We start from the raw sequence: 21,504 nt of genomic DNA, 5'->3' as shown, positions 1-21,504 counted from the left end.
CTCCTCCTCCTCCTCCTCCTCCCATAGGCGCAGCAGCTAAACCCTGCAGACAGCAGTTCACCCACCGAGCCGCGGGGCCAATGCACTCACCGTCCTGTAGTATTTGTTTCACACATCCCTAATTAAATACTGCCAGCTCCTAGAGCTGATTTGCCAGGTTTGCCCATATTCTCCCTCCCCGCCGCCTGGCCACGGCAATGCACCGTGACCTGGGCACAAAGCTCTCGGGGGCAGCAGGATTTTTTTCTCAAGGCTTCACCTCAGCCAGGAGCGCTCCACCGGGTGGTTTGGTGCAGCTCCAACACCAAAACCATGGCAAGGCCGGAGGGATGAGCTGCAGGTGATGGGAGGGAAACCCGAGCCCTCTGACGGGAGGAAGGACCATCAGCTCCTCCCATCCCCTTTGCTCCGAGGGACATGCTGTACATCGCGGTCCTTGGCCAGACAAAGATGGGGCTGGTGGTACGACCGCGATCCTTTTCCCTGCCATAGAAAAGAGGGGAAGCCTGTGAAATGGGTGACGATGCAGCTTTGGAGGAACTACTTCAAATGAGACTGGCAACAGCTGGAGCCCAATATTAGAAGATGAGCCTGTGCAAGACGCTTTCCCACCCTTCTTGGTTTGCCCCGGGCTGATACTGGCTTTACGCCCTGCTCCCTTAATAAAAGCACCCACAGGCAGTGATGGGTGTTGCACAGCTTTGGTACCAAACGGGGTCACGCTTGGGCATGAATTATTTTGGAATGGAAGCGATTGCTTAGTTCCCCTTGTCTCCCTGACTCTACAGGGCTGGCAAGGGATGATAAAAATAAACAATAAAAATAGTTATTTATGTCCCTATAAATTGTTTTCATTGAAGTCTTTCTCCAGGAGGAAAAAAAGACCTTTGAGCAAAATGGGTCTTTTTTTTGCAGGGGTGTGGGTTTGAGTAGAAATGTTTTGAGATGCAAAAGACGGTTTTCTGACTGTTTCTTTTGACAGATGAGATAAGAGAAAATGACTAGTCCTGTTTGCCTGGAAAAGTTTTCTTTTCATTTCAGGGAAAAGCCAAAATATTTTTTGATCTCTCTGGTTTGGGTTTGATGGGGGCTGCTCTGTTAGTTTGCTTTGAAAGAGGGAAAAAAACCTCCTAGCTTGTTTCATTTCAAGTTTTTCCTGGAAAACAGACGCAACATTTTGCAGTTAGCTCTTATAAAAAATATATTCGTGGCACCAGTCTGCAGCTGTGAGGGCATATGGCGTGGGAGAAGAGCTGCTGAATAACGTGATAGTGTTTTCACAGCCACTTCTTCAAACCAGGACCTCACCTTCAATCGTGCCCTGAAACTTTCCATCTCCTCCTGGCCCCTCTTCACCTCTGCCTCAGTTTTCATCCCTGCCAGGCAGAACCCAACCTCAGAGCTGGTTTCGCTGGAAAATGTTGGGGTATAATAAATACAGATGTCATTTGAAATCAGATGGTGTGTGAGACTGGTTGCATCAGGTCAGATAAAAGACGCTTAGCCCCTTGTCCCCAGAAATGGGCATAAAAAGACCCTTTCTTGCCCTATACCCTCCTAAGCAAGCTCCAAAATAGAGGGACCTGCCGATTTTTTTGCATGACACACCAATGAGTTTACCCTACTTAAAGTTGTCTAATCCTATGAGTACTGGTGGGCAGGGGGGAGCGGGAAGATGAAAGCAGACCCGACCAGGAGTTGATTGAGACTCGGAGTAATTTCATCGTGCAGAAAGCCAAGCACCTTCCAGGGAGCCTGCACGAACCTGGCAGCTCCCTCTTTCCGTCGAACCTGCGCCCGTGACACCAGCTCCTAAAGATTTTAAATAACAAATGGAGCATGTTGTACGTTATGAGAATGCTGCCGCTGCTTTCTGGTAGTTTTCCTGGCACAGCGGCGGAGGGAAGGAGCGGCGAGCGTTGAAACGGGAACATCTGCATCGCTGGCTGCCGTCGTCGGGATGGGGACCATGGACCGCAATCAAAGAGCGGCTCCTTTCTGGAATTCCCCCTCTAAATCAAACGCTGCTCCTGTAGGGAAAGCATACAGGTTATTTGAGTTATTGTGTGTTATTGGACATATGCAATGCCAGAAGAAACAGCAATATAGCCATTTGCTGTTCCCGAATCTAACCTGAACAGCTCTGCTCCCCATGTTAAGATTTATTTGCGTGGTATGTATGGTCCTGTCTTCTGGCACAAACCTTACTTCCCTCCGCGCTCCCTCCGCCTTTGTTCAATCTTCCTTCTCCAACAAGGATTTAGGGGGGTTAGCAGCGCCCCAGCCTTGCTGCCCCCGTCGCTGTCGGGACCGGCAGCTGCTGGTTCCGGGTGGGCAAAGCCAGCCCCGGCCCCCATGATACGCACCGAGTGCCAAATCCTGCCTTCTCCTCCCCGTCCTGAGGAATTCGGCATTGCCATCGTAGAGCGGGGCTCCCCCTCAGTCCGGGACTGGGCGAGCGAGATCCTCGTGGACGGCCGGGCCAGTAATTCACATAAAATGTGACTGAAATTATGTAAGAGGAAAATGCAAGTACGATTTGTAAAGGCTGCACACAAACAATGCTTCCTGCTATTAATTGAAAGGCATCAATAGCTGAGTGCTTTCAGGGCCCAGTATCTATTCTGTTTTCCATTTATATGCTAGAATTGTGGTAGATGTCAGGAGAATTTAATACACATGATGTAGGCATATGAATAAGCTGGATCCTTTTCTGGGAACAAGTATTCATAAGTCTCCATGTGGTTCCACATCTACAAAGACATGGGTATTTATTTCATGAGATCTGGACTCCATTTCAGGCAAGAAAAATCCCGCTGAAGCCAATGGGGAATCTTTCTGTTCACGTCAATGGATCTCAGAGCCCCGATTCAGGAATGCACTTAAAACACATGCTTAACTTTAAAGCCAGGCTTAAGTCTCACTGAAGTCCATTAGATGTAAGCGTATGCTTTTGCTGAAAGATGAGGAATTTAAACAAGCATTTATGTGCTTACCTGAATCAGAGCTTGGCTCGCGCTCACAGCAGAGCGAAGCTGAGGCTTGTAAAAGAAATACTACAGAAATAGCACACATTTGAAGTTTTACGGGTCCAGGTTGTCGGTCTGCGTTATCCTGCCAGCGTGGGGGGAAAAGGCTCTTTCGCAGATGAAGGCAGGGTTCGACATGCGTTTGCATCTGCTCTGATTTCCCCGAATTGTCTGGGTAAACACTGCCGATTTGCACGGCCAGCGGCGAGCCCCTCGGTGCGTGGCCCCGTGCGCTAGCCAGCAGCCCAGCCGATTTTTGGGGAGGCTGCTCTGCCCTGCCCTTCCCCTCTCAGCCAGCCCGTGATTTTCAGCACTCCCACCACAGCCCCCAGCTGCCCTTCTCTTGCCTTTAGGGTTTGTCCATGCTTTTTCGTCAGGAAAAGGCAATTTGTCCAAATGGGCGCGCTCCCCCACAAAATGATGGGGTTTTGGGGGGGAAAAGGCCCTGCTGACCCGCGGCTGAGTGCAGGCTCCCACCCCGCCAGGGGGTCGTGCCTCCCCGCCACGTGGCTGAGCACAGACCCCCGACTTGTGCCAGCGCTGCCCCACCACTTCAGGGAGACAGACGCCTGTCTCCCCCCAACAAGCGCTCAGGTGTCCCAGATTCACTCCTTGCCGGCGTGAAAGCACCAGTTCCTCCCCAAAATCCTTCCTCCGAAGCAGCCTGGCTTTGCCGGGGGGGGTGGAGGAAGCCCCAGCAGGTGCCGCAGCACACACACACCCCCCCAGGGTAACGGTCTGGACCAAGTTATTGCCCCCCCCCATGCACACAATGTAATTTTGAGTGAGCAGATGCAAGTTCTACAGGAGCCCGATGGCTTTGCGTCCCCCCGTGGGTACAAGCCGCCACCGGCCAGGTTGCAGAGAAAGGGCGCGTTATTGCTAGCAAATAACATCGGCAGGTCAAAAAAACAGCCTCCAGCTCGGGCAGGGAGAGGAGGGGATTCCCTGTCCCCGGGTGGGACAGGGGGACTGGGAGAGCACAGGAATGGGAAATCCTCTGGAGAGATGGACATCACCTTGTCCGCTTCTGCCGTGTATTTATTTTCCCTCTCCCAAGCCCTCACTCTGGCTTTTAGCAACCCGCAGCTGAGTGAGTGACCTGCTCTGGGCTCCAAGATTCAACATCTGCAGTGATTAATTTCCTCAGGATTAAGTTCCTCTGATTTAAAACAACAGATAATGGCTAATAAGGGGAAACATCCCTATCATAAACACTGCTTTGGCATTTACCATTTGAAATAATTTATATTCTCTGGTCTAGTGGGTTTGTATCACCAGACTTAATGACTGTTTCTGTTTAATTTTCAGATGCTTAATTGCAGTAGAACACTTCAACACCATTAAATTAAAACAAGCTACCAGCTTTTCCTTGCCTATGCTGCTGGCCTGGCTCCAAGTGACATTTAAAGCGATCTCAGATGTTTTATTCCTGCCACACAGGCTGCTCTCTTACGAACAAAAAGTGTGTGCGCGCGTCGGGGCAGGGGGGGGGTGCATAAAGCCACCAACATGGGAGCATTAAAAACAACTTCCAGGCGGAAAAGAATTGGGATGAGGCTTGGTAACCACAACTGCTTTCCCTTCTCCGGAGCAGATCTACGGTACCTGGCCGTGCCGATGGCCCAGCTGCCGCCAGGCGAAGGGTTCGGGGGCACAGAAGGACCCCAAAATGGGAGCAGACCTCAGAGAGGAGCCGTCAGGCCCCAGCCGTGGCAGACCCCCCCTTCTTCGGCCCGACATGAGCTCTGCTGGGCCTTTGCTGGAAAAGATTCTGTTAAGGGGCTTTATCTCGGGCAATTTCACATCTTTGAGCAAATTTTCCAATGTGGAAGTACTTTGGGTTTCAGGTACCTATTAAAAAGGAGTAAGAGGAAATGGAGTTCCTCTATAAGTTAATATTCTTTGGTAATGGATGTTTAGAGTTAGTATGTGTCTTTACAACATCATTCACAGGGGTATTGTTTGCTTCTGACAGTTTTTCTTTTAAGATTAATGTGCTTATGAAAACCTTGTGCACTGCTCTATGAGGCAAGCTTGAAATCCATCAGCAATACCATCGCCATGACACAATGCTGGGAGAGCAAAGCAAATGACAAACAGAATCTGGTTTTTCAGAAACCAGTGTGTGTTGAAGAGAAATGATCTGAGGCGAAATCTGGCCTCTCTCCAGCCACCCTTCCTGTTCTGCTGTTGGCACTACCAGAGAAGAGGGAGAGAGTAAAAATACATGCGAGGGAGTGAAAGAAAACAAAATTAATTGGGGGGGAAAAAATAACTCAAACCTGCTAGTGTTTGGTCTCTTTTTAGCAAACAAGCATATGGAAAATTCATATAAAGTTTAAAGACTATTTCAGCCAAACATGCTTGTTATACATATAAATAATTTCATCAGAGATCAGCGGAAACAATGCAATTAGAGGCGAGTTGCATTTAGCATGTTGGGATTGCATCCAGTTGACGTGCATCCTTGTGAAAATTCAAACATCATGGACCAGACCCTGAGCTGCTCTCAACTGCCAAAGCTGTGTTGACTCTTTTTTTTTTTTTTCCATGGGTTTTTTAATATTTGCTAGCCTGACCCTGATTAGACGAGACAAGGGTCTGGCCTCACTGCTGCAGGAGACAAACCAGTGTGCAGCACGAACACGCTGGGTTAAGTGTTACACGCTGTAGTTGGACACAGGGGAGATGAGAGCCTCGCAGAAGATATGAAACCATCGCTGGTAGGCGATGGTGGGACTCAGCCTGCCCTAGCAGGGAGCCGCAGGAGGAGGGGGTGCTGATGTGCTGCTCCCTGGGGCCAAGTCCTTCCCACGGCCACCCAGACCATTCAGAGGCTTTGCAGAAAATTGGGTGAAAACGGGTGACTGTTTGGAGGAAAAAAGAAAGTTAAATGTGGCTCTTACTTGGGCAAAGGTGGCCTTGTATTCACACCTGTGTCCCGGTCATCTGTAGGACAGTCCTCTCCTTCCATGTCCCAGACAACCCCGGGGGCTACATGAAGGCAGCACCCCCCGCTCTCCCTGCTCAGGGCTGGGGGAGACCGAAAAAGCCTTAAAACAACATTTGTGGCAGGTTACCTGATCCCAGCGCTGGGATGAATGTAAGAATAGCCTGGGTTCAGCCTCTCGCACTCCTGTTTTGATCATTATCTCAAGAGGAGGCACAATACCCTATTTTTCTTTCTATTACAGCTATCTGAAAAGTAACACTTAAAATTAATTTCATTCTCCCGCGTTCTTTAGCAGAGCAATGAGCAAACACAGGAGGTGCAGACCTAGTCCTGTGCAGCATCTCGCAATGAATCTGCTTTCCTGATGCAAACTTGTGACACTGTATTTAATAAAGCCTCTAACAAACCTGAAAGTGACTCATTTTCCTCAGAAAGCCCCACGGTTGAAATCACCTTCCCATCTCCAGGAGCCTGAGCAGCTTTTTTGGCTTTCCGAGGGAAGGAGACTGGCAGGGGCAGGCCGTCCATCCCTTCCTCCCTCCGTCTTTTTGACCCCTACTGCTCAGTGCCCACCCACACACTTTGCCATCCACTGGCAAACATCAACAGCCGCCTCAAAAACGTTAATTTTCTACCAGTGAGATGCAGGGGCTGGGGGAGACCCTGAGCTGTGCCCCCCACCCTGAGGAAGGGGCTCCCCCGAGCAGCCTTGAGGACACAGGAAAAGCCCCCAGAACTGCTTCTTATTACTCTGTCTATAGTAATTTTCACCAGACCAGGTTCAGACAACCTCCTGACTGTGGGTGCCATCCACAGCCCTACCGAGGAGGAGGCTCCATGCCAAAGAGCTTGCCCTGGTCAGCAAAAGAGGGGAGACGAGCAGAGAACCAGAAGCCCAGGAAGGGTGAGCAAGTGCCCCAGGATCATTCAGTAAAGGAAAAAATGACAGAGAGAAAACAGGGAAAACTCCCTTTCCACCAGCCCATTTTACTTCTCCATGGCCAGCTGCTCCTGCCTTGCGCAGCACCACCACCATTGTCTCTTATTTAGGATGCTTGAGTCCCCAAACACAACTTGGTGAAGCCGCAATGCCCGTTTTCCTGGACCGCTTTCCAGAGTGGATCAGTTGCGTGAGGGCTCTGGTTTCTGCTCTTCACCAAGTGCTCCATCACTTCTCACTGTCACCATCACCACTTCTAGGATGGACGTTTGCAAAGCTGGACTGGAGCAGGCAGGGGGAGCACAAGGAGGCATGAGCCACCAGAAGCTCCAGCTTCTGCTGAAAAACAACAGCAAGCAAATGCCGATTTGGTAGGAAAGGGACTCCTGAAGGGGATATCTTTCACCTCTTTGTGACTTCTTCCACAAATAAGTCATCCTTCAACACCTTTTTGTTGACAAAAATCTCTGTCAATATAGCCTGAACTTCAAACTTGATACCATCTCCGTATCAAGGGGAACCGGTTGCACCAGAAGTGCTGTTGTAAGAGATGTCTGTGTGGAAACCCAACCTCCTGCCCCCAGCCCTGATAGTGGGGCTTGGCACGTGGTTTGCTTTGTGGAAGGCCATTTCTCCTTGCATATGCGTGCAAATTCAACCAGCCTGGGTGCAGGGTGGCCACGGTTCTCAGAAGTGGCAGGCGCCGTTGAGTTGATCCATGAGGGTATTTCTAACATGAAATGCCTTTAAAGTACCCTGTTTCTCTGATACAGCAGAGCACGGAGAATAAGCCCATGGCTTTGAAGATCCTATTGCCACGGAGGTGTTTGTAGGGCCCCGGGACAGGTGCCTAACCTGCCAACAGCACCTGTAGCCTTCCTTTCAGAAAGCAGAAGCCAGCAGCAAGTTCAAATGCATCCGTGTAAAGAAGGAGGTAGTAGAAAGCTTATCTGGGGAAGAGCAGCCTTCAATACAGCAAAGACATTGCAATACACTAAAAAACAGGCTCTAACATGCTGCTTGAGACCATTCTGGAACAAAAATACGCTGCAACGCCTTCGTTCGTTGGACAAATCTGGGTAGTTTTAAGGGAGCCACAACCCAGACTGTACCTACAGGAGCTTGGAAAGTCACGGCTGATAACAGCTACGTGCTACACATCTGAAGTCTTGCACTGGCCTCAGTGCACACCACGGCCACATACCCATGGAGAAGGGCTTTTGCCCAGCGAAGCACGTCTCTGTGCTGGATCCCAGCCTATTTAGTCCAGCGGTACAGGGGAAGCCTCGCTAACCACCCGGTGACAAGGTCAGAGTGAAATACCCGTAACTTGGTGCCCAGAGCCAAGAAGACATTTTATGAACTATCAGACCTCAGGTTTCCCGTCAAGATTTGCCCAGGAAGCATCTCCAAGGAGCCACGGGTGCTGCTTTCATCCGGCTCTCACCCTGCCTGCATTCTGCCACAGGTAATCTCGGAGGCAGAGCGCAGGCTGGAGGCAGCCACGTGTCGGGGGGACCAGCTCACAGTGGCTGAACACCACAGCGAGCCCTCGAGGACGGGAGCAATGCCAAGGGAAGAGTCCACACGAGCAGAAAAAGTGCTGTTCGTTTCTGTAAACCCTCACTCACCCAAAAAGTTGCTGAAAAAAAACCAGTATGTGCATTTGCATTAAAGCTTTTTTCTTTTTGGCAATGTTACTGGATTTAAGGGGAAATGAAAAAGCAGAGATGAAGGAGGTACCTTTATCTTATCAGCCATCGTTTTTAGAAACGCAAGGGTCTGAAATTTGAAAATGGAGATAAAGTTCAGCAGGGTTTCTTTGGCAAAAATTAGAAACATTTATGGATTGTCAGCACTACCCCCCACGTGCATTTTCAGCAAAGCTTTAACTTTTTAAAACAAGGGCAAAAAAAGTGATTTTTTTTTTTTCTCAAAAAATAATTTTTCAGTTAAAGAAAAGCTTGGGCCTGGGTTGTTTTTTTTTTATTTGGGGGAGAGTCTTTAGGATGGTTACCAGCTCTGCGAGCCAGGTAGTCTCTCCACACACCCCTCCGGAGCAGGTCAGGGCACGCCGAGCCGGTTGTCAGAATCGACCGGAAAGCCTTCTGAACTGGGAAAAGAGGGGAAAAAAGAAAAAATTAGAAAGAAGGAAAACGTGTGCTCCCAGCCTGGCCCGGGACTGTGCCGGCGGAGGGGCCGGCTGCGGCTCCCTCTAGTGCCGCTCCCCGAGAGGTGCCGGGCGGGCGCTGGGTACCAGGGGATGCTCTTACCTGGCATCCTGGAGCAGGAATGGGGGGGGGGGGGACGGACACGGACGGACAGTAAGCAGAGCTCACCCCAAGGTGCGTGCAGATACAATTGCTATTCCCTGCTGGTAATCCGCTCGCCTCCCCGCCCTCAAAACTCTTTCACTGACCCATTTGCAATCCGGTGCAAGAAGACACCTGGGCTGAGGCCCTGCAGGGCAGCCGGGGCCTTCTCCAGCTCCTCCTGACGACCCCCGAGAAGAAACGGGCAGCACAGCTCTTGTCCGACACATACTCCCTGCCATGGTCTTTCCGTGGCGATTCCAAGAAAGTGTTAAAAACCATAGGAAATGAGAGGTCCAAGCCCCAGTTTACATACCTTATTATACGCCTGTGTACTTGCCAACACACACAGAAGTGCTACATATCAAATATTTGCCCAGGGAATCTGATTCAGTTCCTCTGCAAAGAGGAACTGAAATAAATGAGGGACTCACGTGCGCAGTCAATATGAACCGCAATCAACGCCTGCACAAAAACGAACGCAGCTCTGCCCATTGACTTCTCCAAGACACAAACCCAGCGCCCAGCAAAATCAAACCGGGCTGCTTTGCCCTGCTCCGCACGCAGCCTCTTCAGCCCCATCAATGTCCCCTCCAAGGGAGAATTTTACAGCCACCGAGACCATCGTCTTGGAGCAAGGGGTGGTGTCGGGTGCTAAAGCACGAGCCCTCTAGACCATGGGCAAAGCGTTTGTCCAGCAGGTCGGAGACTCCCCCAGACCCTAAATCTCCTTCCCAGCGAGAAGCAGCCTCAGCCCACTGTGGCCTGGCTGACATGTCAAGGGCTGCCCAAAGCCCAGAGCTCCTGGAGCGTGCAGAGCTGCCTTGTTACGGGGTCAACCTCCCTACACGGTGCCATCTCTAGCCTCTCCCTGCACACACCCAGGACAACACAGCTCTCCAGGACAGGAGCTGGTCGCAGGTTTAAGTGAGGGATGCCGCACTGAAATGGAGAGGCCGCTGTCACGAGCCACCACCCTTCCCGCTCCAAAAAGCGCTCCTGACCTCTCCCACTGGGCCTGGGTGGCACCCGCATACACAGGAGCAGAAAAGCTCATGAACAGAAGATGAAGCCAAGCTGAGAAATGATGGGCATCAAGAGAGCTCCTCGCATCACAGAGGAGCTGAGATAAACGCGACTGTGTGTGACAGCTGGGGAAAAAAAAACCACAGGAGAGGGATGCCGAGGTCTCCCCGGACTATGGGGAGGGGAAGGTGGGTGTCCCCGTGGGACCTGGGCCCTGCGAGGGTGCTTTGCCCACCAGCGATGCTGCGGCAGCACCGTGCAGCTTCGCGGCGTGCCGGGAGATGGCAATCTTCATCTTCCCTCTCCCTCCGCCCGGGAAGGGAGCTGCAGGCCTGCTACCGAAACACGCAGGGAATAAAGCTATTAAACTCAACAGCCTCGCAGATAAGTCCTGCACAGGGAAACACCTCTTAAACATTTTTAAATGAACGGGGATTTATTTTTGTATTTAAAGCAATAATGTGTATTTGCCCTGCAGCGCATTATCTCCCTCTATATTCTCAAGTAAACTACAGAAAATTAGAGTGTCTCTTATCTGTTTGCTATCTGTGGTAGGATTAGAGGCGTCATGAACTAAGCTTTGAATCAACAATGTTTTATTGGTTCATGTCACTAAAGGCTGGTTACGATCGAGCTAAATAAGACATCAAGCCTCCCTCCCTCCCGCCCGCAGCCAGGGCTGAAGCACCGCGGATGCTCACGCAGGCAGCCGTGGCTCCTTTTTTTGGGGAGGGGAGAGGAGAAAGGGGATTGCACTATGATTTCCAGCATTCCCTCCCTTCTGCGGGGGCCGAAAGAGCGGACGGTGCTTCCCCTCCCGGGGAAGGAGAAGGGGATGGCCACAGCACACTTGCAACTGCCGTGGCCAGGCTCAAAAAGCTTTAGTTTAATCACTGCTTCTCTATCATGTTTCTATAAATAGACTTAAATACAAAGAAAGGCAACCTGGGAATCTGCACCCCTCCTTTCAGAGGTCCCCCATCACACCGGGTCCCTCTCGCCTCCGGAAGATGGAGGAGAGGGATACGTAGCAGACACAACCACTCTGCAAGTAAACACTCGAACCACAGCAAAACAGGAGGGCAAAGGGATGGGTTTTGTGACTTCTGGAGATCTCTGACCACTGGCAGCCATCAGGACCAGCAGGAGCGGGTCTGCCAAAGCCCAGGGCCACGTGGCAAGCTGGTCTCCTTACCCTGCTCAATTCAGAGCAAGTTTTGGCCATTTTTTAAAAAGATGGTAAAAGGGTCATCCCTGGGGAGGCACCAGCCCTGATCTACCTTCAGCAACCGCAACTCCTAGGCAGGTTCCTTTTCTCCGGGTAACAAACTCGCCTTTGGTTTTAAATTACTATTTCTCACCACCCAGGAACAGGGAGATGGGCCAAAAAGGGCAGCTAGGTCTGAGGCCAGGATGAATATCTCCAGCAGCACCGGTGCTGCACAGTCCTCGTGGTCCAGGAGCAGGGAAGTGATAAATCAGCATGATTGCTTTATTCATCCCTGTTTGAGCGGCAGGGAGGCTTGGCTGCGCACCCCCCGCCCTGCTCTCCCGAGTTTCCGAGAAGAAAAGAAATGTGGAGACTTAATTTAACCGTTTTCACCTCCAGCCATCGCGTTGCTTTCTCTTCCAGAAAGAGAAATGAACAAAAAGACTCTTAATGGGGAAAAAAAATTGGCAAATAAGCTGACTGCCATAGATTTTCCAGAATTATAAAACAAAAGCACAAGTTTTTAAAAAAGGAAACAACATCTCTACAAGGGAGATGTGGATTCCCCCTGCCCCAGCAGCCCCCAGCTGGACTGCCGGCCAGTGCCGATTACCATGATGCTCTAAAAGAAATCTGATTTACAGCTCCGGTGGACGTAGGCCACCTCTGCACTCACATGAGAAAACCCGGTGATGTGTTCGGTACCAGTTTTGCTTCTGTTCCATTTCTCCTAGTGGCTCCCAGAGCTGATGGCTGCAGCGCAGCGGGAAAAGGGACCAAGGACACGTGGGAAAGGAAAACAGGCGGATGATGACAAAAAGAAGGGGAAGAGGGAAAATGAAGAGTGAGGAAGGAGACGTGTCCGGCTACCCCAGTAATCCAGGCAGAGCTGCCATCGTTTTGGTGCTGATTCCAGCTGGAGGTCCTCTTCCTCCCTCCTGTGCCACACTGGTCCCGTTTTCAGGCCCAAAGAGGACAAATGATGCTTCATTCACAGCACAACACCCACCTCGGCGAGACCCCAGCTCTCCCCCGCCTGTCCCCACGCCCAGCCAGGGCAGCCCCTCACTTTCCCCACGTTCAAGCCCCACAAGGAGTTTGGTAACCCATTGCCTTGCAGCCAGAGTATCTCCCTCCCAGCAAAATGAGACTTGTGGGGGTTGCAAATGTAAGTTACATCTTCCTTACCTGGCTGGTGAGGGGAAAGGGGACACTTATTCCCAGAAGCCTGGTCCCAAACATGTTGGCGTCATTCTCCTTTCCTCCTTCCTACTCAATTTTTTTTTTTTTTTTCCTTTTAATTGTATAAATGCCGTTCCATGACCCCATAAGCCACCTGGAGAACAAAGTCAACTGAGCGGTGACAGTCATGCACGAGAACCACAGCACTACCGTTTGGATATTTGTGCTCGGTGCGTCACACCAGATAGCGAGTTTTACTTCGCACTAAATAACCTTTGGTTCTGTGCATATAAGAAATGCAGCCGGGCTGTTTCCTCAATAAGATGTCCTTACTTAGTTTTTCTATTACTGTTATCAGCGAGGATCAAAACAGACAGATGCATTTACTGTTTTCCATCAAAAGATAATAAAAAGAAACAGTTTATAAAATCAGATTATATGAAAAATTGCCTAATGATTATAATTTCTAAACCCATTGCTGAATAATGATATATTCAAGAGTTGTCATCGAATGATGAAAGAAACCTAATATGAAAGATTTTCTCTATGAAGAATGACTACAGATGAATTGCACACAGATACAATCCTCTGATAAAGGACAATAAGAGCCTCTAGAACACTTAATAATAGACTACTCAGGATGAATTGAGTATTGCAATAAAAGCCCATAAATTAAAAAGTTTCAAAATTATTTCTGATAAAAGACATGCCAAGGTGAAATAAAAAAAAATCCTTGAAATCAACAGATATACTGGCTACAGCACATTAGGTAATAGAAAATGCACCTTATAAACTCAAAATAATTGATTTTAAAGAGAAAGCCATCGCACTCTATACGCGGCAAGCTTTTCCTTGCAAAAGTATTTTATGTAAGTCAAATCAGGGTATCGACGTACGTGTGCTGGCTGCCCGGGGGGGTTGGCCGCTCCCATGGGTGGGAGCAGATGCATTTCTGCTGTGCTGCTGAGCCCACGGCCCGAGCTGGGAGCGCTGGGGCTCTGCGAGGAAGAACCCCAGGGTGAAGGTTAGATCTGCAAGCAAGGAGGAAAGCGGGGTTTAGGCACCCGACAGTCCCTCCTCAGCCCAGGGCCCCCAACACAGCTCTAACCTACCCTCAAATCGCTGAAGCCCATTAGGCTTCTTTGGCTTTTGACATTAAAGAGCTTCCCAGCTCCCTAAAGCTTTCCAGCATCATCTCAGGCAGCGGCCGGGCAGGTGGGCATGGCAGGGCTCCCCCGGCAGCGCCGGGATGCTGCCAGGTCATGGTGTGCCCCAGCACGGGGGAAAAGCCAAATGCAGCTGCATCCATGACCCCCCTCACCGGTGATGGGCCCTCCTGGCTGCGACGGCCGGGGAAAGGCCAGCGCTGGGCGAGGAGGCAGAGCCGGGGGCCCACACTCTTCGGTCTCGGAGGCAAAGAAACCCAAAGAATGGGGTTGAAGATTCCCCCTTCCCTTGGGCATCTCCTGCCAGGCTGATGGGTTGACCCCAGCATGGCGGGTCTGGAGGCACCCAGCTCATGCACCGTGCTTGGAGCCGGTGGGCCTGCCGGGAGGAAGGTAGAAAACAGTTTTACAATGTTAGACGTGGCCTGTAATGCAGATGGCTGTACTTAAAATAGCCCTGCTCACTCGCTGTTGCACAGGGAACCGGGATGATTTATTATAAGCTGTGCCAGCATATATTATTCATGTTGGAAGCAAGGAAAGGTCTTTGATATGTATCTGAAAAAGCTTCAAATCCATAAAAGAGATAAACTTGTATGAATAGTGTCACCCAGAGTATAGATGAAACTCTCAGACACATCTTCATATCACATAACGGAGTGTAGGACTACTATACTTATACAATCTGTGCATTAATTTCACTTAGAGAAATTCATTACCATGTCTCTACAGAGGGAGAGCTGACCCAGCCAGGGCTTTCCAGGTGCATTAAGCCTTTGTTTGCTTTTGATGCACACCACAGCCCGTGTTGGCGTGCACGCCCTGGGAGCCTTGCTTACTGCAAACTTCCCTTTCAAACCCACCGTTTTTGGCTCAAAGTGACATCGGTCCACCCCAAATCCCACGTCATTTAGGCGGCGAGTGAGGGAATGACAGGATCTGTCAAGGACCCCCTTGCTCCACACTGAGTAGTTACATCCCCGCAGGTCTCCTGCCAGCACTGGGATTAGACTGTGACTAATTATGGCTTTATTTCCTTTAATAAAGAGACACCCAAGTGTTCGGCACAATTGCGGCAGAAAACAATAATCATAAAGTCTCCCACTAAATGTCTGCAATTAGAGCATTCACTATTAATCGCGCTAATTAACCTCGCGCACAGAGCAGCTGGTGGAGCCGCCGCGGGGAGAAGCAGCTCTGGGAGAAGCAGCTCTGGGGAGTTTCCCCGGCCAGCAGGAACACGGTGCGCCGGAGCAAAGCTCCCTAAAGCGTCCTGCTGCCACGCAGGACCGTCCCAGCCCACAGAGAGCGATGGCAGCATCTTCCCCAAATTGCACAAATAATTAAGTTGGGGAGAGGGGGAAGGTGAGTTGGGTGGATTTTGATGCCTGTTATGGCCAGGTGATTTTGCCATCGCTGGTTGCATGGGGAAAATGATCGCTTGCCCATGACCGTTTGATTAAAAGCAATTATTCGTGGAAACAAACTCAGGCCTACAGTACCTGAGAACGGGCTGGCGTCCTTACAGAAACCAAGCCCCAAAGGAAGCAGAGCAGGCCAGCGCATCTCTGTCCAGCACACACCCACATCAGGCGCCCCACGTCTTCAGCTCTCCCTTCCTAGCTTTGCTCTTGTTCAATTTTGGTTTGCTTGTTTTTTTTTTTAATTTCTCCCAAATTATTTCTATTTTTAACTTACTAAACTCCAGGAAAACCCTTTAACTTTCCTGTAGGCTCTACAATTCTCACAGCTCATTCCCAGAGCATACAACACAATAAAAAAGACAAATGAAAGTCAGAGAGACCAAGAGCCCGAGCATCTCTCTCGGTAAAGCAGCCATTGTGCTTCGAGGGAGAGCACAGCCCTGTTTCAGCTGGCAGCCAGGGCTGAAATTAGAGGAGAAGGAAACATTTTCTAATTTTTCCTGTCTCCAGAAGAATCTAGCTTTATGTCACCTCATTATTGCTCCTGCACAAAACTGCTACCAAAACCCACCACACTGAGTTGCAGGCAGGCAGCAGAACAACGTGGAAAGGGAACAAGAGAGCCCCTAACACTTTTGTCCCAAACTTTCTGCCCTCGCTTGCGCTACCAGCCTTAATTCACTCACAGCACACGGCCGCAGGATTTGCTCCAGCCAAACGCTCTTAATCCAGGGGTGCCTGAGACACAGATGCCCTCGCACCCCCCAGCCCATGGGGAAAGGCACTCTGCAAACAGTGCTGGGCACAGATTTCAGCTTTTCAGCCTGTGCCGACTCCACCACGTCCCTCCCGAGCCGCTGATGCTCCGGGAGAGGGGCTGCCCCAGCTCTCCTGCTTCAGACCAGTCTCAGAGCCGTTTCTGGGAAAGGTTCAGTCCCTTTCTGCTTGGCTTTCTTAGCCAGAATATTCATATTTTCCCATCTGTGCCCTATTTTAAAGCCCTTTCTCTCCCTTCCTTCCTTTTTGACAGCAAATGTGATGCTTTTGTTCCCATTCTTTCTCTGGCCCTGATCCTGTGAAAAAAAAAAAAAATGCCACAGCATCTGAAGTGGCTGCACAGTGGGTAAAATCCTGGCTCCCTTGAAACCAAGAGTAAAACACCCATTCATTCCCCTCCGCCGTAGCGCTCACCCCGTGACTTCAATGGGACAAACTCACAGGGCATAAAGTTGTTTGTTGTCCCTTAAATGGCTCCATTGTCTATTGTTGGGGCTCTTTCCTGAGCTCTAAATCTTCCTTTAGCTCTGCTCTCCGCCTGTCCGAGGGCCCTAAGAGGAGAGACACCCTCCAAACACAGCAAGTGCCTTCGCGGGGTCCTGGCGTTGCTCTGAGCAAGGAGATATTTGTTTCCTTAAATACATTTTCTGCCCCGTCTGTGAGGGCCATTAAAGGTCTCCCTCCGTTTATTAATGGTTTTATGTTGTAGCAATAATGAGTAACTTCATTCCCCCCCCCCAAGGAAAAATGAAGACCCTATTTATTTTGGCAGCCAGCTCGGTGGCTCCCTACCTGCCTTGCTGCCCCCCAGCCCTGCCTCCCACCTGCAAACCAAGGCAGGCTGGCTGCGGCAGGGCTGGCGGGGAATTGCTCTGCTCCTCAGGCCCCAAAACAGCCAGAGCTGAGCTTTACAGTGCCAAATCCTTGTGACTGGAAGGGACTAAGGAGGAAGAGGTTTTCCTAAGAACGCATGTAGTTGAATACATTAGGCACGGTTTCTCTCCAGAGCCTTGTGCCTGCCGGAATCAGGTCCCTGTCCTTCAGAAATCAGCTTGCTTTCGAGACTGCGGCACTCGTGATTACTGCAAGAAGGGGGAAAATAAAAAAAAAAATCTCGGATCAGTTGGGATGATCCAGGCAGGTCTTTCTGGGAAATGCCTGAATCCGATTAATTTCAAGGGACTCGGGAACCCGGTAGAGTTGTTTTCAGTACAGCTGCAGGGGAGCGGGGAGGATGGGATCTGCAGCCCTCAGCCAGCGCCGCACGCTCTGTCCCCCCACTGAATGACATTTCGCCTGTGCTCAGAAGGTATCTGGAGAGGATTCGGGGGTGGTGGGTGTTAAAATCCCCATTGTTGGGCGGCTGCAGCTGCCGCAGCTGCCGGGGCGGAGATGCGGGGACCTGCCACACGGTGTCAGCGGAGATCGCCGCATCCGCCGGCCGCCCCCGCAGCGGGGGCCGGCCCAGCCCTCCTCGCCCGGAGCCTGAGGGACGCCATCGGCGGCTGCAGGAGGGTTTGGCTTTGCCTCCGCGCTCCCCACGAGCCTCCCCGGCCCTACCTGCCGCGCCTCTTCTCGGTGGTCCCTTCGGCTTCGCTCCGCCTGCGCTGAAAAATCCAGGGGTCCCACCGATGTCCTTTGCCGGTGTCCGGAGGCGGGTGCTTCTGGCAGCTTCCCGGTGCCTGGTCCTGCCCCAGGCAGCGCCCTGTCCCAGGGACCCCCAAAACGGAAAGAGCGAGGGACCAGCAAGGATGTCCCAGACAGAGCTTTTCAGCCCCAGCCGGTGCCACACCAGTGACACGGACAGGGGCCAGCTGGCCCCAAATCAGGTAACAGGCACTTAGCAATGCACAGATAACCTCTGCCAGTATTGCCTCCTCTCTGGTGTTCCGCGCCCCCCTTTCCCTTTTTCTGCCCACTTCTTTCTATTCATTCGTTCTCCTCCGTACTTCTTCTTCCAACCCATCTTCCGCTGCCAGCATCCCCAGAGCATCCCCAGCCCTGGCCTTCCCTCCGTGCACCAAAAGGCTCCTCAGCATGGGGACACAGCCCACGCAGCAGAGCACAGCTCGGGCTGTTTACTTGCTGAGCAGTCTTGATTCAGTGTCGCTATCTTAATAATTCTTGGGCGCTTACGTTTTTAGCTGACTGGTCAGTTAGATTGAGCCAAACTATTTTAATGGTGCTAAAGTGGTGGCGAGTGCTAAAGACGTAGCCCTCTGTTTATATCATTACTGATTTACCCCAGGACTGTGTGGAAATGCAGGTTTGAAACAACCTCCCAGTGTTTATCCTTGCCAACCCCACATTGAGAAACCGTAAGAGACGCTACCAAACCGACAGACCTTTTCAAGCAAAGTGTTGCTTTGTACACTGGCTTCATTCTGGCACCACCAAGGCAGTGTTCAGAGAAAAGGTCGAATGGTACGATGGTACTTTTTTCTAGGCAGAAGAGACTACACAGCTGGCAACGTGGGTTTCAGTGGCTGTTTTCCTTAAATGAGGTTTTTAGTAGCACTGAGTGTTCACTGCCACAAGCACTGACTCAAAGCAGCCCACAGGAAAACTCTCCCGATGCCTACGGGAGCGCAGGCAGGACAACACCAACATCCGAAAATTCATGCCCAGTTTGAGCCTGGCTGTGGCTGTCAGCGTGGTCCAACTCCCACAGTCGGGCACACTCACCGAGGTAGCTCAGGCTGCCAGCACGGTCCAACTCCCGCGGTCCCACACCCTCACCGAGGAGGGTCGTGCTCACCGCCAAGCACTGGGAACATCCGTCTCGGCCAAGGAGACGGTCTTGCTCACACCAACAAGGGATTTCCCCTCGGCAGCAAGAAAGGGGTTCCTCCCCAGGCTTCTGGTTTGTAACCTGCACCACGACTGAAACCACATCCAAAATCAGCCCCACGTATTTCCCTGACCTGCTGAAGCGAACAGAGCCAGTGCGGGGAGAGAGGGAGGCTGAGCGCTGACCCACGCGAGCACCTGGACTGCCTGTGCTTTCACACCACTCCAGCTTCATCCCCCACAAGACACCTAATCCTGTGCTGGTCTCCAGTGGGCAGTGGCAGCCAGGTCCCCCCCGTCCGCTGTCAGGGGGAGATGTTCAGAGGAGCCCCACGCCAGCCAAGGGCGGGCTGCATTTGCAGCCTCCTTTGGCTTTGCACAGCCAGCGCTTGCCACGGCCCAGAGAGCGGCTGCCTTCTCCATCCCACTCTTGTCCAAACAAGTAATAGAAAGCCCTGAAAAATAATTTCTGCTTCAAACATAACACAGTTGTAAAAATGCAGTAGGTTTCTCTACGCTCATCTTCAGGTGTCCATGCCCTTTGAATGCACCCACTTCAGTTTTTCCACGACAAAGCAGCAGAGCTAGCAATTTTTCTCCCCCTTCAAACCAGAGCAGAGATCACACAAGAATGTAATAGCACGAATCCAACAAATGAGGCTCAAACTAGATGTGTATTCTGGGGTTTCCAATAAAAGGGATCGATAAGCCCCAAGTATGATTTTTATGGCCTTCTGGAATATGAAACTGGTTCAGCTGGAGCATCTGAACAGACACTTTGCAATCATAGAGAGACAATTGCTAAGAACAATTTCAGAGATTAAGTAAAGGCAATCGCTCCCTTTGGCCAGAACTGCACCACCTCCAGCACGGCAGGGTCCCAGTTCATACCTGGGTTCCCAAGTATTGACAAATACAAAAGTTGTTGGAGCAAACACGGTGACAAATGGCAATCAGCAGCATAACCCTACACTTCGCTATAGCGAAGCAGCACGCATTTACACCAGGTAGGAGTGTTTTGTGAACTTTTCTTGGAAGTTTGGAGTTTTCCTTCCATCCAAACTTCCCTTTCCCTGCCAGCTGCCTTTCCCTGCGCTCCAGTCATTTTTGGAGCCTGGTATTGGCCAAAACACCATTTTCCTGCAAAAGGGACCTGAACTGCTCCATGGAGGAGTGACACGCTGAGATCTCAGCCCACCCTCCATCAGCCCGGGAGAGGCCAGGGCACTAGAGGCCCTTAGAGTGTGCTGGGCACAAGATGCGCCCTATCACATCAGACTCCATCAGCCATTCCCCTGCATTACTGCTGTCCTAACCGGCCCCTGGGGAACTCCGTTACAAACCAAGACCCATCCCACAACCACTAAACACAGAGATGGGCTGGTGTCAGGGTTTCCCTCCTGGCTATGTTATCGCCGGCTGCTCTGCTCTGAGCAGCGTTTTAAGTGGATGCCTCCGAGCGCAGGTGGGTTAGATGGGATGGAAGAGCACGGCAATGCAGGCCCTGGGGGAGTCGCACGGGGCAGCAGCTCTGTGCTGCTTGGGGGTCCCCACCTAAGGGCGAGGGAAAGGTGACCAGTTTGCTTTGAAACATTCACTAGAAACTGAAAGAAAAAGGTCTGTATATCTTTCCAGAACAAAGAGCAGATGTTTTGCAGAAAACCAGTTCTGTTTCAACAAAAATATGCATGTATTTTTTAGTTGGGAAAGTTCTCCCCACACAAAATTTCAGTGGGCTAAATTGGAATTTTCACCTTGGGGCAGACAAGCTGTCGGGATGGTGTGAAACACTGCAAAGGGAGACGAGTGGAAAACCGGGCTAAGCCACAGCAGAATAATCTTTTGGTGTATCCACTGGGACCCTCTTCTCTCCGACGCCAGCATAAACACACTTCACATAATGCTATTCTCAGCCAGAAGATTATCGGTGCACTCGCGCAGGCATAAAGAGGAGGTCTGCTCCACAATGAGACACCTTGAACAAACAGCACGCTGAACCCTAACCTCCGCCGGCACAGCGCGCCGAGGATTGCTGAACGCAGGTCAGCGCCGCTCCCGCTGCCACCGGCACTGCTTCAGCACAGAAGTTACAGCTCTGGCTTACTACTGAGCCAACCAGCAGGAAAACATTTACACCAGTGAGCGTGAAAACAAGCTGCACCTGTACAAGGCAGGCTGGTGTTACGTTATTGTGGTCATTTTGGTCCAAAAAAAAAAAAAGTGCTCTCCAAATCAAAATTGTTATAGCACTACAAAAGCAACATCCAGAGCATATATACCTGTTTATAGGGGGCAAGAATTAAATCAAAGTGTGCTGCCTTCGCCTTGCAGAAAGCTGTTGAGATGCTGGAATTAAACCCAAACAATCTCCCAGACAGTAAAACAGTATCTTCAGTTATTAAGGAAGAATATAGCTTTATAAAGCCTATGTTGTGCAACAGGGCATTGGGGCTAGGAGACGGTCAGAGCTGACCGCAGGAGATTCATGCCGTCTTCCCAGACCCCGTAAAGCTACTTACAGAGCAGTTACATACATACTAGAGGGAAAAATTTAAATGTGCAGTAATAAACAGGCAGCAGGACTACTATTGGTTTCCTTCTGTCTAAACGAGTGGGTTCCTGGTTGTATGCCATCCGTCCTCTTCCTCCCACCCCCGGCCCACGTCTGAGCCCCCCACTGCCCCCCCTCTCC

The sequence above is a fragment of the Aptenodytes forsteri genome, unplaced genomic scaffold, assembly GCF_000699145.1.
Source record: "Aptenodytes forsteri isolate BGI_AS27 unplaced genomic scaffold, ASM69914v1 Scaffold185, whole genome shotgun sequence".
Lineage (NCBI taxonomy): Eukaryota > Metazoa > Chordata > Aves > Sphenisciformes > Spheniscidae > Aptenodytes > Aptenodytes forsteri.
This window is presented reverse-complemented; position numbering follows the sequence as displayed.